Consider the following 6,543-nt stretch of genomic DNA (forward strand, 5'->3'; position numbering starts at 1 on the left):
AGGTTAGGCTAGTAGGGGCCAGGAGCCCAGCATCAGGCAAGGCAGGGGACCTTTTAAGCATCAAGGGCCCATCTCTGCACTGGGGGCCCTGTGGGCAGTGGATGAAGCTGGAGTGAGGGGAGGAGTGCCCTGCTATTGCTGAGGGCCAGCAGAGCCAGAATTCAATGTGGGGGTGAAGGAAAAGCTCCTCACAATTGCGGAACCCCAAATTCCACATTGAAACTGTCTCATTGCTCAGCTCATGCCTGAAATTCAAACAATCTCTCATGGAACCCGGAGTTCCTGGGGTCCCTTGGCAGATGGGCCAACAGGAAAACAACTGCATTTTTCACCTTTTTATGTTTTGGGGAGCCCTAGAGTCCTTGCAGTACACCAGGCTCATGTGTGCAGCCATTTTACGGATAGGAAAACTGAGGCTCTAAGCAGAACTAGAAGTCTGCCAAGGACCTTTAAGAAAGTGGTATTAGCCCTGGACTTTGACTTTCTGCACTTCCCATGACCTTGGGGCACAGGCTTGCCTGTGTGACCACGGCCAGGACTGTGCCCTCTGAGCCGCTGTGGGATAAGGTGGTCTCTGGGAGCTCCCCAGCTTCATGCTCTGCACCCCTGGCCACCTTCTGGGTCCCCAGTCCTTGGGACCGCCTTCATTAAAAGGAGAAGTCATTTCTGTCTTTTCAGAAAGGTCCGATAGATCAGAGAGGCTGGTCAATGAAGGGACTGATGCAGCTTCCCAGCCAGCACCGTCATTCCTTTGTGCCCTGAACGAAATTCTTCTTCTGTATGTGCCTTTCAGGGAAAAAAAGAACCATAAGTAAAGAATCTGGAGAGATGGATTGACCCTGATAATATCAAAGAGTTAATTTCTGAGCTCATTCCTGAGCTGTCAGGGCTCTGGAAGACTTTCTGTGAGCCATAAATAACGCATTTTAATAAAAGAGACTTTAGTTCCTCTCTGGGGGCTGAGGCTGCATCGCGACTCCAGTGGCAGCTTGTCAGGGCGCCAGTGTGGGGCTTCCCTGGCCTTAGGAAGGGATTACATATTTGGGGCATGTTCAGGTCTTCATGGTCTACTGGAAAACCATCCTGCTGAAAATGCTTTTGACCCAAGGAAATGGACATTTATTGAAAAACAATTTTCCCACCTCTCAAGCTCATTGTTTACCAGTTTCACCCTGAATTTGGTCGAAAGTAATTACTAGTTATTTTCTCCACTTCCCTGACTTCCCAGAAGCTCGCATGACTCAAAGGTAGTTCATCTCTCGCGTCACCCAACCATGCCTAAGACCACGGAGGGCCTGGCTCTCAGCGCCGCGGGGATAGAAGCCCTGCCCAGGTTCACACAGCCTCAGGGCTGAACTCTGTGCAGACCAGGCTCGACCTGAAATGGATCTCCAAAGACTGGGCCCTAGGCTGGGCTGTGATTTGCTTTGTGACCTTGGGCAGATCACTGAATGTCTCTGGGCCACATCTGCTCCTCTGCGGAATGATAACCTTAAGCTCAATGACTCTGTGGTTTGATGTTCTTCGAAGTCTGGAGAAAAGCTGCCGTTTCTTCTATGAAATGAGGGTAGTGACACTCACTTTCCTGCAAAAGGCACATGGCTCCTTTCCCAGGAAGTGAGGACCAAGTCACAGACAAGGCAGAGGGCTCTGGCCCCTGAACACTGGGGGGCTTCATCCTGACGCCTGCAGCTTCTTCATAAAGAACAGAGGAAAACATAGATGGCCACGCGGATGCTGTCGTCACCCAACCAACACCCGCCCGGCCTTTTCCAGAAAGTAGGACTTGCTTTGTCCAGAGCGGCACCAACGCCCAGGCGCCCTTGCCTCCAGGAGCGATCGGGGGTGGTTCTAGCCAATGAGTTCTAAGTAGAGATCCTGGGAGGGGCTTCTGGGAAACTCATTCTGCTACTGGTGTTCTAGCAATTCTTTTTCTTTCTGTCTGGTCCGTGGCTGTGACGCTGGGGCTCTGCGGCTACCTGGCGTGCGTGAGGGCAAGGGCGCACCTGGATGAAGGGAGAGCAGGCGAGGGCCCGGGCCCTGACATGGGGCCCTGCGTGCTGCGGCGGCCTAGGCCCGGCCTGCATACGTTCTGGCTTGTAGTTATAAGAGATAAAAACAAACCACTATCATGTTTTAAGCCACTGTTATTTTAATTTCTTTGAAGTACCCCACTAACAAATGCAACAACAAACAAAACCTTCAGGGCAAAAGAAAAACCTGACTAGTGATCAGATCTGGGGAGAAAGTAAGAATGCAGCTACTTGGACCATAAAGTTCTACACTGTTTTAAAAGCTGACCTTCACGTTTGGCCCTGAGCTTCCCAGTAGCCAAATAAAGGGGGAAACACCAGCATTGACACGATTTTCATTAACCCTAAGAGGGAGGGTTGAGAAGGGGGCTCAGTTTTTCCTGTTATTTAGTTGTGGCTACATCACAGTTTCCCCCAGTGCCTGGACACAGGGCCTGGCACAGAGTAGGTACCTGATAAATGTTTGTCAGGTGTGATTACTAACTCTCCTGCTTACCTGAAATAGAACTAGCCCCTCATGCCCTCCTTGAATGAACCAAATTAATTTGGAGTCACTTTTGTCACTGTGCATGTTTTATATGCTTTACCCATTACAGGGACCCCTTTCAGAGGAATGTAAAAAAAAACGGACCTCCTACACCCAGCCTCGTTTCTCCCCCAAAGGCTCTGTGGGCACAGCTGTCCGGGACTATCCGTGGCCCTCCAGCCCTCCGGCCAGCCTCTGTTGGTTTTCTCTTCTCCTGTGTCTTGAACACCTCCCTCCCCTGGTTCCTTGCAGCGGCATCTAAACTTGCATAAACTGCATTCATCTGAAAAAGAAAGTGCCCCGGACCTTTCCCTTGTGCCCTGCTTCCATTCTCTCTTCACAGCTGGATCCCCCAGATACCTTCCCCCCCCACACACTCACTTTCCACTTTTGGGGTGCACTGCCAGGCTCAGAGACAACTATGTGTGGTCGGTATCACACTCAATCCTCACTTGTTTATTAATTCCATACATTTTTATTGACCACTTGCTATAGGCCAGGCACCTGTCCAAGCACTAGGGATGTAACAGTGAACAAAGCAGACAAAAATTCTGTCCCCGTGGAGCTGATTTGAGTATGCGCAGTGCACGCACATGGAGCGGACGGCGCTTGCAGGCGACGGAGAACAGCACCAGGAAGGTGCGCGGTGGCCAGGGAAGGCCTCGCTGAAGGCGGAGCAGCCTCGAACAGACCTCGAAGAAGCATGTTCCAGGCCGTGGGCAGAGCAAGTGCCAAGTGCAGGAAGTGGAAATATGATTGGCTTCTTCAGGGAACAGCAAGCAGGCCAGAGTGGCCGAAACGCAGTAGGGAGAGAGTAGCCAAAGATGAGGTTGAGGATGTGGGGTGGGGCGTGGGAGCCTTTAGGGCAACAAACACGGCCATGAGAGTGTTGGCTCTTTCTTTCTCAAGGGGGATGGGAGCCATGGGAGGGTGTGGAGCAGAGGAGGGGCTTGACCTGGCTTCGGTTTTATCAGGCGCCCCTGGCGGCTGTGGGGAGAGTGGACTGCAGGGGGCTAGGGAGGAAGCTGGTAGGAGGCTGTTGCAATAGGCAGCTGAGGGGCTCAGGTGAGAGGTGGTGCTGAGGCGAGGATCTGGGTGAATTGTGAAGGCAGGGTCATCTGCTGGGCTGTCTGAGAAGCATCCAATGCAGTTGCCCATCCCTCCTCCTGGAAGTCCTCTCTGCATTTACCTTCTGCCTTTTCTCTGACCCCTTTTCCCTCTGACTTCCTTTCCTTCAAATCTCTGGTGTGGGCGCCCCACGGCCCTGTTCTCAGTTCTTTTCTGCCCACTGCTTTCTCAGCTCCTCCCCGCACGGCCTCAGTCCCTCTGTCACCAACACCTCTCCTCCCTCTCTGCCCTCCTCTCAGACCTCCCCCCCCATGCTGCCACCCCTCCCCTCGGGGCCCTCAGCTCGGAGCTCCACTCTGCTCCCGCCTCTCGCCTCCAGGCTCCCCCCATAACCTGGCCCCACCCACAGTTCACCTTGTAACTTGAAACTGGTCCTGAAAAAGCTCCAGAGTTCCCCACCCCATGGACCAACCTGCAGGTGGAGGCAAACGAAAAAACGAACCCCCCCCTCCCCCGCGGCTCAGGGGCTGGCCCTCCGCCCTCCGGCTTCAGCCCCAGCCCCACAGCTGCTCCCTCTCTGGAGGCTGTGGGCTTTTGCACACACCCTGCTCCCTGTTGGAATGGACGCGTGTATCTTGCCCACCTAGAGAACTCTGACTCACCTTAGAATGAGAATCACTCAGCATGTTTTTGCTGTAAGAAACCCAATTGTCAGGGACACATTTTCCCTTTACAGAAGCTGGAGGTGAGGGGCAGTGTGTGTAGAGAGGCTCAGTTCTCCCATCTTCCCAAGTGGCCTCCGAAGAATGTTTTTTCCCCTCCAGAGCCGTGCTTCCTGGCCTCAGGCATGCAGCGCTGAAGCGGGAGTGTGAGGGGGCTCAGAGGGCCTGTCTCCTCAGGGGCTGGCCTCTTATCAGGGAGGAAATGTTCTCCCAGAGACCCCCAGCAGAATGGCGCTGATGATCGGCCATGGTCACCCCTTGACCAGCCACAGGCAAATGGCTACGAGAACGTCGTGATTAACATGCGACAATCACCCTGCAGTCTTTGGGATTATGCATTTGAGCCCCAGTGAAATGTGAGGGTTCTGTTAATAATCAGAGAGAGAAATGTCTGTGGTGTAGACACCCAACTGAATCGACATGTGGAGTGTGCCCCGTTGTCCTGCACGGGTGTCTCCTCTGTGACACCCTCCCTCCAGCCAGCAGAGCCTGGACCCTAGCCCAAGACCAGTCACTGCTGGCTCTGGTCCAGCGTCGCGCACTCACCCTTCAGGGTTAGCTCCATGGACCCCTTTCCAGGAGGAGGGGGAGGCCCAGAGCTGCAGGGGACAGGCAGAGGGGAGGGTCCGAGGGGAGAAGGGCTGCTGAGCTTTCCCGCTGCGTTTCTCCCTGAGATCGGCTGCCAGCAGGACTGTCGGAGGGGCGCAGACGCTGTATGTCTACACTGTCCCAGGTGCAACCATGAGCCACGTGGCCTCTGGACGCTTGAATGTGGCCAGTGGATCTGAGGCCTGAATTTTTAATATAAGCGACCACGTGTGGTTGACCACTGCCGTGCAGGACTGGACACTCAGGTCTGCTGCTGCAGCAGGAGGCGAGGGGGCACAGACAGACGGTCTCCAACGTGTGAACTGAACTTGGCCGCATCCTGGCCACTGCTGGCAGAGAATTTGTCACTGGAAATGCAATTATAAATGTGTCACTAGAAAGGACATGGCAAAATGAAGAAATCATTCACCCACCCAGTGCGTGTCTGGAAGTTACTCACCCTGAGAAGACGGGAGACAATGCCTAGCGACCTGCTCTGCTCAGAAGCGTTTGCCCGTGGAGTGCGTGTCTGCCTGCAAGGGACGGGGGGGCTCCAGCTCCACCTAAGACAAACTGACCCATCAAGGCCTGGGCTCTGGGAGTTGGAGTGGTGGAGATCTAGGGGCACCACCCAGGCAGTCTTTCATATTATTGCAAAGGAAACTGAGGCCCAGACAGGGACATGCTAGTGAGAGAGGAGGTGGTTCTTAAGCAATATGTCCATCATAAGGCTGGGCACCTGCCAGTGCTCACTGTGGCCCAGCATCCAGGCCTTCCTCCTCCCACTGAGCAGTGGTCATGAGGTGTTGGGGGTGATGGTCTCCACCTTGCTCCAGCCCCCGGCCCAGTCCCAGCCCTGTTTCCCAGGAATGGATCCACAGTGATTGCTGAATCCAACTGGGACGGGAGCCGAGTCACCCTGTGGGCAAAGCCAGCATCCTTTGGACAAAAGGGAGTCCCAGAGAAACAAGGCTGGGGCCTGGGTTGAACTATGCCTGAAGTCACCATGCATTTTTTTGAAATTCTTGAAAATTGTGGAATTTTCTGTACATGATCTAATCCATTTCACTTAGAGTTTAGACTAGTTAAAATTTGGTATTCTGTTATGTGCCACCAAAAACACCCTTCCCGAGGGCTAAATCTGAAGTCCATTCCATCAGCTACTCCACATGGTCTCCTGCAGTCGTGGCAATTACTCCCGGGATGCGATGAAGAGGCCCAGAAGTGACAGGGCTTCTGCCAGGCCCCTCGGTTCGTCCAGATGGGGGAGCCGATACAGCAGCTGTGCCGGATCCCATTGCTTCACGGAGACTGTGAGTTAGAGCTTGGCGACCTACTTTACAGAAAAACTGAGACACAGAGATGGGAAGATCCCCTCCCTCCTCCTCCTGATTGGGCTGTAGGAGAGCAGGGACCACGTACCACTTGTTCTGAGCCCCAGGTTCGAGGTGCTGTTTGCAGAGCTCTGGCAGCCACTTTTCTTTCCCCCGCGATTGCTCTAACTAGCCCGCGTGGGCTGTTTTGTTATTGTGTGTTCCTTCTCTCATCTTAAGGGACTTGTATCTAAAGAGCGGATGGATGCCTTTCAGTTGGTGGCTGCATGGAG

The sequence above is a fragment of the Miniopterus natalensis genome, chromosome 6 (genome assembly GCF_054644295.1).
Source record: "Miniopterus natalensis isolate mMinNat1 chromosome 6, mMinNat1.hap1, whole genome shotgun sequence".
Lineage (NCBI taxonomy): Eukaryota > Metazoa > Chordata > Mammalia > Chiroptera > Miniopteridae > Miniopterus > Miniopterus natalensis.